Source organism: Rhinopithecus roxellana, chromosome 5, assembly GCF_007565055.1.
Source record: "Rhinopithecus roxellana isolate Shanxi Qingling chromosome 5, ASM756505v1, whole genome shotgun sequence".
NCBI lineage: Eukaryota > Metazoa > Chordata > Mammalia > Primates > Cercopithecidae > Rhinopithecus > Rhinopithecus roxellana.
In genome coordinates, this window is record NC_044553.1 from 2,940,136 (window position 1) to 2,952,455 (window position 12,320).

The 12,320-nt window shown below is 38.8% G+C and overlaps 1 pseudogene; it reads left to right on the forward strand.

The window, feature by feature from the left end:
• Positions 1–9,712: 9,712 nt before the first annotated feature.
• Positions 9,713–10,744, forward strand: LOC104672123 (annotated as a pseudogene).
• The last annotated feature ends 1,576 nt before the right edge of the window (positions 10,745–12,320 follow it).

Below are 12,320 nucleotides of genomic sequence, written 5' to 3' on the forward strand. Positions count from 1 at the left end.
CAAACCCTACTTGCATTTTTCTAGCTTTCTTTTTTTTTTTAATGTTGTTTCACAAATCCATTACATCATGTAACAAAATCCCTCCAATGTGAATATATTCTGTCAATGCTTTTTCTTTTAAGGGAGAAAAATAACTCCTGCCTTTAAAGTGAGTGGATTTTTACAAAATACTAAGGATAAAACAATTAAAACTCCCAATGTAGAAAACTTTCTCACCTTTAAGAAAGCTTGGTCACTTCACTTTTCTTCCTTCCTTTCTTCTTTCCCCTTTTTCTCAACTAGTTCCTGTTTACTATATGCCTGAATATTGAGATAAAGTAGCTAACACTATGTTGCTGTCCCCAAGCTTACAAGCCTCGGAGAGGATTTAGATACTTCTCATATATCTTCATATTACCAAGTGTAAAATATGCCAAAAAGGAAAAGCAAAGTAAGCCCTGAGACCGTGGGATGAGGCTGGGGATGAGACCTTGATCTAGACTGAGGAATGGACAGGAAAATCTTTATCCAGAAAGACATTTCATGTTGTGACCATGGCACATGGGGTCTGATGTATGCAAGGCCTGAAGCAGGCAGAAATACGGAACATTTTAAAGAACTTAAAGTCAGGCCAATGTGACTGTGAGTGAGAGGGTGAGTTACATAACATGAGCCCCAGTGTGTGTGTGTGCATGTGTGTGTGCGCGTGTGTGAGAGAGAGAAAGGGGTCATGCTATCATACAGGGCCCATTTTACCAAGTTAGGGATCCTGATCTTTAATGCGAGGTCATTAAAGAGCTTTGGATAGGTTTTATCACTCTGGTTATGGTATGGTAAATAGACTGAAACAAGCCCAAACAATGGATGCAAGGAGATCGGAAAGGAAGACTTTGCAATACTGCAGAAAACACATAATAACTTGAACATACTTTAAAATATTTGACTTTATATACAAGTTAGTATCTTTTTTATACTACTAAATGCCCTGAATCTATGATAGCGTCTCGGGGGGAGGTGTTTGTGAGGCAAAAGGAAGACACCTGGAGTTTATGTGCCACGACACACTCACTTCCACTTGTCTGATCTCCCACCTGTCTAATGTTGCCAGAACCCTAGAATTATCTGACCAGCAGATGCTGTGTTGCTGTCAGGGCCTGTCTACATAAGTTTCTTTCTTTAATCCAAAGCTGTAGCAATCCTGGTTTGTGCGGGTCTGTACCAGTTTTAACATTCAAGTCCTGGGTCCTGCAACACCCCTTAATACCACAGGAAGTGGGAGGGTTGGCCACCCTACTCCATTCATGCATGAGGCCTTTCACAGTTGTAGATTAGGAGGGTGGAAAGAGGAAAGGGAGGGCCACAGTGGGATCTTCTATTTCTACTCCTTTCCCTAGCCCTGCAGATATAAGAGGAGAGCCTGTGGAAAAATGCATGAAGCACCACCATTCTATTGAAATATTACAAGCATTCCTCTCAATCAATTCCAACATTTTGAGTGTTTCCCTACCTCTCTACTCTTGCCATCCACAGTGTACATCATGCTAAGCAAACCTTGCAAAAAATATATAAAACTTGTCTGCTTTGAGATATATAGCTATGGGAGACATTAATATCATGTAAAATAGAGATGGCTTAAAGAATGGGTAGAACATTCACAAGTAGAGATACGGGATAAGGTAGGAATGAAGCAGAACAACTTTATAAAACCATTAATATATATGAGGACAGAAGTATCTCTATCTGGTTCACTGTTTTGTCCCCTGTTTTTGGCACATTGTGTGACCAGTAGCACAATGAATACACACACTACAGAGGTGAGGTGCTATATTAATAAACATTTAACAACCTGCTCATGGTGGAGGTCAGGATTTTGAGGAGAAATCCCTGATTTATAGTGTTTGATGATTTATTTGGTAGAAATACTTTTTCTGTCATCAGTTTCAAACATCAGTGTGATTTACTGAACACAAAGATGGGTAGAGATGTGCACTATCAGCTTCTGTAAGCCAGTGTTAGCCAGCTCCAGCATGCTGCCATTTGGTGTGCATACACAAGACAGAAAAGACAAACTTGTCTTTGCTAATGCTAATAATGCATATCCTGTAATAATAATTTTTGGAATGATCAGGGAGAAGTCTTTTTTAGGAGCCCTTAGAAAGCAGACAGGCATGAATGTTTAAACTTGATTCAGCTTTAGCTTTGAAACAGTTTCCCTCTGTGGTTTCTCCCTCTGGTTCCACAACCCTTATGTGAAAGGCCTGCACTATTCTTTACTTATTGATTGTAAGTACTTTCCTCATTGATTACTTACTTGTAATTAGCGCTAGACAGTGTGAGAAATACAGTCAAATTCCAGATATCCTCTGTCTTCATGCAAAGGCTGGAAAAGAACAGTTCTGTGTATTAGTTCAACATAGCATTTACTTTTCTTTTTTGATATCATCTTTCAAATGTTTCACAATGAGCTAAACCTGACTTTGTTCTCAAAGGGGAACATGCACTGGATTCTGATGAGTTGAGTGGCACACACCGTGGATGCCCTTTCCTGCTACAGGAAGCATCTGCATTGTTGATCATTCAGTCATTGTGTGGAGGACCATCACTGGGTGCTTTACAATATACTGAGATTCATAGATCATATTCCACTTGGACTCTCAATGAAGTGTGAAAGCTCCACTGATGACTAACAGTCGTTTTCATCTGCATTTCTTAGTAACTTCACACTAGGGGCTGTAATCTCAATGTTTTTGAGACTAGGTGAGCAATTTGACTGTCTGTATACAGTATTCCTAGAATTGAATCATGAATATAAAAGAGCCATGGTTATGGCTGGCCTTTTCTTCAAGCCAGTGGATTGTGCCTATTGTCATGGCTAATGAGTGGTCATGCTGCCTGTCTCTCATGCACTTGATTCACAATGGTCTCTTATCTAGTGACAAGAAAACATGCAGAAATGCACATTTTTTTGAACAGAAATATAGTCAGATAATTTTAACTCCTTAGCCCAGAGCCCTAATACATTTTGCTTTTTGATTGGTATTTTCTACATTCTTCTTCTTTCTTCGGGAACCTTTTTTAACTTTGGATATAGGAACTGAACATGTACACTTACCTTTGTAGTTTGCTTGTGGAGAATGAGTTCCCCCCAAATGAATGAGTTTTGACATTGTTCCAGAAAGCTGGAAAAAAGTAGGAAAGGATTAAATCAGGGAGAGGAGGCACACAAATATGCTCACTAAAATTTGGTTAATTTTTTTTCCTTATGCATTTTAAATTTACTTGTTTAGGTTTCATACTTGTACAAAATGTATAAGCCATTAATTAGTCTTATATGGTAAGTAATTGAAATGTAGTTTTATAATTATAAATATTTAAGCAATGCTATAATAAAGATATGATATATAATAAACAATTTGAATCAACATAAGACTCTACACCAGTTTTTGAAAGCCCTTTTCTCTAAAAAGGGATTAGTTCAGTCTGCAAATTTGAGAAACACTGATCTGGGTTTAGGGTGCTGAGTATGAAGTTTGCCCCCCACATATTGAATGCATAGCCTTCCTGTGCTTTAGATCCAAATTCCTGTCTGTTCATTTAAAAGGCATACTGATGAGAGCAATGTTGTTACTTCCTTTGCCCAGTTTACTTAGCCGTAGTTTGTGTGGTTTACAAGGTTTACAGAAATGCATGAAGCACATATTTGGCTAACTATATAGATTATTTGATCATTCATATCACAACAGCCAACTCTATTTCAGGTTAAATTCATCTTGTACTTTTAATGGATGACTCCTTTATCCATTAAACAGATTTTTTTTTTTTTGAATTTTGAAAGTTAGCAATCAACTTTAGTAATTACATTATGGATTATTTATTTATGAAACTACTAATTCCAGTTGATAAAGCACTTTGGAAAGCTTTTTTAAAAAGTTTTGCTTCACTTATTGTTATAGACTGAATGTTTGTGTGTTCCCAAAATTCGTATGTTGAAATTCTAATCCCCAAGGTGATGGTATTAGGAGGTGGGGCTTTGGGAGATAACTAGGTCATAAAGGTGAGACTCTTATAAGTAGGTGAATACCATTATAAAAAGAGACCTCAGAGAATAGCCCTCTTTTTACTACAAGAAAATATAATGTAAAGTTGGCAGTCTGCAAACTGGAAGAGGATCCTCACCAGAACTGAACCTATACCACTTTGATCTACTACTTCCAGCCTCCAGAACTATGAGAAATAAATTTCTGTTGTTTATAAGCCACCAGCCTATAGTACTTAGTTACAGCAGCCCAAACTCACTAAGACACCTGTCCAGCCTTTTCATTCATTCACTTTGTTCATTCATTCATTAACAAAAAAGAAAGAAAAAGGAAATAGATTATGAATACAAAATTAGAGACAAAGCAAATATTTGTTTAGAATGCAAAAGAAAAGAAATTGCAAATTATAAGTAGCCAATAAACATCATTTACATGACAAGCTTTTAAAAATTTTTTAACTGCCTAATCCATCTTTATATCTTTCTTCTTTACATTTGCTAGCTGCATTTGACCATTACTTTCTAATATATTTATGAAAAGATTGAAAGCTTAATTCAGTATGTCCTCTAGTAAATTGTTTTAAATTTGTATTGATAACACACAAGTTTCTTTTGGCCTCACAACTCAATGTTATATCATATGTATACTTAGGATTATTGTGAGATTGAGAAAATCTTACATCTTTCATATGTGAACTATAGTATTTCAAAAAACTTCATTTCTGTGGGTACTGACCACTCTCAAATATTAATGGAAAATCTTCATAAACTAGTTTACAGTTGATATTCTCCTTGTAATATAGCATTTGATGGGATGGAAATCACTTATACCAGTTATTCTCAGAAGAACTGATTGTGTGCATCTCTTCCCGAGGTTTTAGTTCAGTCACGTAATATCGGTGGGTTGAATTGGTGATGGTGGGACTATTTACAGCATTGGAAAAACTACAAATCCAGTCTTATTTTCTCCCTGGAGAGCCACTTATTAAATATGTATCAGTACACCACTGTTAATACCTTCTTTCAAGTTATATGCTTCCTTTATTGGTTTCAGTAATTCATGTCAGGTCAGTCAGAAACTTCAGGCTTTTTCTAATGAGCTCAAACAATTTATTATTCTTCATTAATTGGATTGTAAAATATTAATAATCTTAGAGCTGATTAACTGCAATTAAAATATTTGCTTAATTAAAGACATTGATATGATCTGAAATTTGTTTTGTCCACAATTTGGTACTTTATTATTAAATACTTTCTATTGATATTATTCATCTGTATTGCATTTGTTTTATATTCTATTAGTTTTTACCAATTTTTCTCTCAATTTTTTAATAAATAAATTTGAAATTACTGCCAAATAAGAAGTTTGTGTATTTCAGTTGTTTTAAGTGGAATGCTCCAAAATGTCTTTTTCAATTGCAGTGAAAATAATGTATTTTATCACTTTGCATTATTTAAATAAACACTTACCTCTTTGGGCATATATCTTTGTATCAAAATGTCAATGAGTGCCAAATGAGTCAGCACAGGGGTAGTCAGAATATTTTTAGAAGCAATTCCAGCACCAGACACACTAGCAATACCACATCTATTCACCAGTGTGACTACAGAACACATAAACACACCCTATTAAATACAAACTAAATACATTCTTTAATAACTTTTCCTTTAGCAGGATCCCCAACTTGCCAAGATAGCTTCAATGATGCCTACTCTCAGGGAGAAGTGTGAAGGAAAGTGGGAGTGCAAAACGGAGGGCAAATTTTATAAAAACAATTCATGAGCTCATTGCTAGGGCCCATCCTAGGGCCTAGGAAGGAACCTGTGTACATGAAGATTCCTGAATCCAAGGCTTTATTAATTTTGTTAGAAGTTAATTTTATTTCTGAGCAGGTGATATTACTGTTTTTTTAAATCCCTTTTTATTTTTGCCTACCTAAGTGATGTTCTTCTCCTATCTGCTTTCTACAGCCCCAATGTCTTCAGATATCTCTGAAAAATATTTATACCCTAACTACCCTCAAGTCTTTTACTCACAGTAAAGTTCTGTACTGTCCTAAAGTCCTTAACTCTCCTTAAATCCTTTACTCACAGTAAGGACTTGAGGGCAGATGGGGTATAAATAGTATTTACTCATGTCCTTTTATTTACTAAAATGCAAGTTATAGTTTTCAACTTAAAAGTGTTTCTCTCTTAAGATTTCCAAGATTAAAGCCTTACAATAAAATACATGGGTAATAATAGTAAACAATTTCAAGTAACCATGAATTAAGACAAATATTTTGGTGCATGGGACTATACAGATTCTTCTAAAATCATAGTTTATATTTTAATTGGTTGAAGAAATAAAACTATTTAATACATGTTGGTTTGTTATTTGAAAAAATCTATATACTTGCTGAATTTTTTATAATGAAATAGATTCTAGAGATATTAGTAATGATTTAAACGTTAGAATAAAATAAAACACTAGAAGAAAAGATTCTAGAGATATTAGTAATGATTTAAACGTTAGAATAAAATAAAACACTAGAAGAAAAGATACAGGAAGTTATTGTATTATTGAAGTGTGAAAGGCTTATTGAAGCAAGACACAAATAACAGAACCTGTAAAGGAAACTTGTGACATCATAAAATATTTAAACATCTGCAAGATTAAAATATATATACACACACACACACACACATACATGCAGGTATATAGATATAAAGATCTCAATATTGAGACACAGAATCACACACACACACACACAAACACACAAACACACACAGACACTATGTAAGTCATAGTTTTTCTTTAACTTTATTTTTAGACAGTGTTTTCCTAACAGTGCCCTGGATTTGATCTTTGCCTGGAAGCTATTTCTGAATTTGAAAATTGTTTGCCATTCGGAGAATCTGGGAATGAGAAATGGTTTTATTTTGAAATCAGCAAATTTTGGCTCTTTTATATTCAACCATCTGTTCATTAGCTAATCTCTCTCTTCATTTTATTATAGGCAAATAGAAGAAGCCAGGTGACACTTTCAACACTTTGCCTGAAATCCCTCTAGCCAGATATCCAGTTCATTAAGCAATTTTCTGTTTTCTGTGCTACCACAGGCAACAACGTTGCTAAACTTTCTGGCAGGAAATAACAACGGATTTCTTTTCTCTAATTTCCTATCACATTTTTCTAACTTTTTATTAGGTGCTCACCAAAAGCCTTTTCAAGTCCCTTCAGTATTCTATCAATCATCTCAAGGTACTTCCAGCATTTTTCCACTGCTGAATCTCAAAGACATTGCCACCTATTTAAAATTTGGGTCCATAGCATCCTACCTCTAGTATCCCAAATCTGTGTCAATAATCCGTGACTATGTGACATGAAGCAATAGTTCTTTACTATGATCACTAAGGTTTCTGAGAGTTGATTAGGTTCAGCTAGGAAGTCCTTGCTCAGGATTTTTCACACAGTTTTGTCAGATGGTGACTGAAAACAACTTGAAGGCCTTTCACACACATAGCTTTAGTTGCCTCTGGCTGTTGGCTGGGGTCTCCCTGGGCGCTGATAATAAAATTTTCTACACTTAGCCTCGCTATGTGTCCTGGGCTTCCTTGAAGCATTGTTTCTGTATTTCAAGGGATGACATCTCAAGAGCAGGGCCAGACAGTTTTTATGTTGCCTTTTGCAACCTAGGCTTGGAAGGCTTGCAATACTGCCACTACATTTTATTTGTTAAAAGTTAGTCACTGAGGAGACTTATGGAATAGTGAAGAAAGGACTTATGAGAATCTGTTTCTCCATAAAGGCAAGAAGAACACTGGCAAAACTTGTTAAAATCAACTTTTTCAGAACTCTGGAAACTAAACTAAGACCTGCAACAGTCCATGGAACGTTTATTCTAGAAAACTTGCTTCCCCTCAAGGACAGTGAGCTTTGTGGTTAACTTGCTCTATGTCCATTTCCTTTTCTTCAGATCCATGGCTGCTGTGAAAGTCAGCAGGCAAGCAACCACTAGGTGGGGCTGACTGGGTAAAGAGCTTTTCCTAAGGCTCCATCTCCAGAGAATTGTCACAATTTGACTTGTTTGTTGGTACCCTGGTAAAACCTTATACACAGGACTGTTGTTATTTGATCTAAATCAGAGCTTGCTCAGTGGGAAAAGCTCTATTCCTGAGTTGTTTGTTGGAAACAATCAATAAATAGCTATTGTTTAGTATCGCAGCTGCCTGAGGTGAAAAATACCCATTGGGAAAAACAAGAGACTAGCCAAAAGACGTAAAAGAAAGCTCTTGGCAATGAGATATCTGTGGGGAGCTTTGAATGGCTCTGACATAATTCTGGGGGTATAGAAAACCACACACATGTAAAGGGCTGTGTACATGCTCAAGAAATCCTGAGAAGGCTCTAATCTCTTGCCTTTGGCTGGCCTTGGGTCCCTGTGTAAAAATAAAGCCTAAGATAGAGCTGTAAACTGCTAGAACATTGAAGGAATGCCTCAATATATATGTAAATTCCGGCCACATCCCAGTGTGTTTTGGTGACTTGAGGCCCTCCCTAGTTCATGGGATTAACTGGAAGAGACTTCCTCGCATTAATTGTGCAATGAGGAGGTGTCCTTGTGCAGGAGTTGTGACCTGCAGAATTATTGCTACTTGGACAAGCCTACAATTTACTTCTTTCACCCTTGGCTGAGAATTTGCATTTGTAATTGTTGGCAGAGAGAGGAAGAAAGTGCTCCACTCGGGTCTGAGGAGCATACAGAGAGAAGGCAGGGAAGAAGGAACATGTGCAGCCTTTCAATATGAGTGAAGTCAAGATATGAAATGCACGTTCCCTGCCTGAGGGGCTTCAGAATGTTGTGAGCCTCTGATCTTCAAGGTAAAACGAGGCCTATTGGAAGTCGGAGGTTGAGGCATGCATTTCTGCACTTATGGCTGGAAAGTTGAACCAGGTTTTCCAAAAACTGTCGTTTTTGCTTTCAAGTGTGCTAAAGGTAAGAAAGGGTTAGGCAGTGAATAGAAAGTAGTGCAGCCAGGTTGTGGTTAGCTAAGCAACAGGATTGTCATACAGGGTTATTTGTCTGAAGACAAAAGTTTGGGGCTTTTGGGCCATGAGGAGTTGGGTTATTGCATTGCTCAGTTTAAACTGCCAGCGTGAGAAATGTCTCAGATGCTATTAAAGTTAGGCAGCTCAGTTTTACTCTAGCTCACTGATCACCAACCACCTCCTTCTTCACTCCTGTCAGTGACTGAGTTAAAAAGAGAAGACACAAAAAGAAAAGTGGTCTTTCCCTTTCCCTCCATTGTAATTAGGACTTAGTCCATCTTGGCTCACAATTGGAATTTTAGGATGGAAAGAAAAATCTTGTCGTCTTTGCTCTTGACCCTGAAGAATAGAATCTCAAAGAAATACCTGAGAGGAAAATTCTTTCCTTCACTGAAATGAAAATTGGAGTACTTGCAAAACTGAACAAAGAAAGAAAAAAATTAGTAAGCATTACAGACAACTAGCAGTTATAGTCAGATTTTTTTTCAATACATGAGGAGGATATACAATAAAAAAGGTGAGCGGGAGCCAGGAATAGAAACGGAAAAGAGATAAATGCAGAACCTTAGAGACTGCAGAAACCCAGGAGTTCATTGTCTTCTAATGCACATCTGGAGAGCTGCAATTGAAAAGAGGAACCAGGAACTTCAGTCAGGGCAAACACAGCAAGGAAATGTGAGCCCCAGGTCACAGAAGGAAGAATCAGTAAATGGTTGCAGCTTGACAACATGTACCACCGGTGGCTTCTGTTGCTTGAATGTTTTTTGTTGATTTTTATGATCATGACAGCTAGTAAGTTCATCATGTTGACCTTTAAAGATCCAGATGTGTACAGTGCGGGACAGGAGTTTCTATTCCTGACAACCATGTCAGAAGTGGGGAAGTTGCCAGAAGAGAAGCACTTTCTTGAGGAACTGAAGCCGACTGGGAAGATGCTTTTGGACAGATGGCTTGTTTAGCCCGTGGTCTACATGGAGCACATGGAAATCATCAGAAATATCTGCAGGGATGAAGCCCTGAAGAATCTCTTGTACACTCGTATCTCCAGGTTTGTTCTGGACTGAATATTTGTCTGTGACAAGCACAAGATTCTTTTCTGCCAGACTCCCAAAGTGGGCGACACACAGTGGAAGAAAGTGCTGGTCCTTATAAATGATTGAAACATACTTCAAGTTTTTTATTGTAAGACATCCCTTTCGAAAGAGTTACTTCTTCATTTAAGGATAAAGTTGTTCACAATCCTTGGTTTGAACCTTGGTACAAGCATGAGATTGCCCTGGCATTATCAGAAAATACAAGAGGAACCTGATGAAAACCCAGGGGATCCACTTTGAAGATTTCATGTGCGACCTGGGTGAGCCAAACCACAGATGACTAGACCTTCAGTGTGGGGACCACATCATTCAATAGATGATGTATGTATAACTCTGTGCACCCTGCGAGATAATGTACAGTGGGACTGGACACTACGAGAGCCTGGAGGACGATGCCTCATACATCATAAAAGAAGCTGGCATTGACCACCTGGTATCATACCTGGTCATCCCTTCAGGCGGGGCATTATCATGTATAACAGAACCAAAGTGCAGCACTATCTTCTGGACATCAACAAACAAGACATCTGATGCCTGTATGCATGTTTCAAAGGGGACTTTAAGCTCTTTGGGTATCAGAAACCTATTTATTTATTTTGCTAAACTAAGGCATAGAACCTACAAATTCAAATATCTTTGTTAGACCAGGGGCTAACCAGGTGGAGATCTGAGCACAGAATGACACTTCCTCCACCACACCCCCTCCTTTTAGGATGTCTGAGGTCTCCCATGGGCCTGTGAGCACCTCGACCTATGACGCAGGGTCCTGACTGTTGCCACTTAGTTTGGATGTAAGATGCTCTGAGGACCCTGCCCCCTCCCCTGTCATTGTCATTAGGATGTCACTCGCTTCTGTACACATCAGAGGGGGGAAAAGATTTGCAGTCTGACAGCCCAACAGGAGGAAACATTACACAGCATTAGTAGCAGAGTGAGCCATTTCCCACAGTTGTCAAAGAAGGGAATGCACCTGAGGCTCTGCTGGCCGGGGTTAGGGATGGTCTTGCCTACCACTGGTGGATTGCAGGAACAGCACCCAGCACTTTCAGGAGGTATAGAGAAGCAAGGGGACTGCAAAATCAGAGGCTCATGCAGCATCAAATCTGATGAGTAAAATGACACCTCTGGCTTTCATCTCGGCACTCCTATGATCTTTTAGGCAAATCGTTCTTTCTGTGACCATTTTGTTCCTGTGGATGTTCGGCAATGACCAGAGGGTCGGGTACGGGGGTTCATCTTTTCAGAATCCATGCCCATGCAATGCTGGTCCATGCTTCAGAACCTCTGTCTGCCAAGCACCTACTTCATTTGACACAGGAGATATGATTTTGGAAAGTGAAGGGGGTTAGGCTTTTTCCACCTAAGAAGGGGAACATCTTCTTTGGGGGCCTTAAAAGGAACATGGCTCAGGAAAGGGAGGGCTGGTTGGGCTTGGAGCTCAGGCCACTGTGGATTTGGGCACATCAGCCCTGACTTGCCCCGCTTGGGTGGTCGGCAGTGGGTCTCTACCTGTATCTTCCAGGAACCCCCCACCCTTGCCCCTTAGGGATGAGGACTAGCAGGGGAAACATGCCAGCATCACAGAATTCAGTGCAGTTTACACATTTTCTTTCCTTTCATCTCAGCAAAATGGGCACCATCAGACCTAGTTCTGATCATGCCACCATCCTGGACCACGTGACTGGAAGGTAGATAAACAAGTTCACCAGCAATAAAATCCTGGGCCCAGGTGCCTCCGACACCATGGCTTCCAGGCACTGAGGGAGGCCCTGGTGCAGGGCAAGCCACAGCAACTGTTTTAGAGGCCATCCACAGCCAGGGCCGTTGAGACCCTGGACAATTTTCTGGGATGACTGCCAGCTTGAGTCTGCATGGTGCTGCTGAGATGGGGTGGAAGAGGGAGTCAGGCATTGCTAAAGGGTGGCCCTGACTTTCCTTTTTTAGAATGGTTTTCTGAATGTGTAAATGTGTAAGTAAAATTAAATTTAAAATATGTGCCCAAAAATATACATGTATATATACACAGCCACATAAAGCCCTTCAGCCAAGAGTGGAAAGCATATTGGTTCAAAGCAATTAAGGAAATATCTGTCCAGTCATTGCACTCATTAGCAGATCAGTGACTGAGCAGTGACTTTTTTGTTTTGTTTTTGTTTTTGTTTGTTTTTTTATTACTATA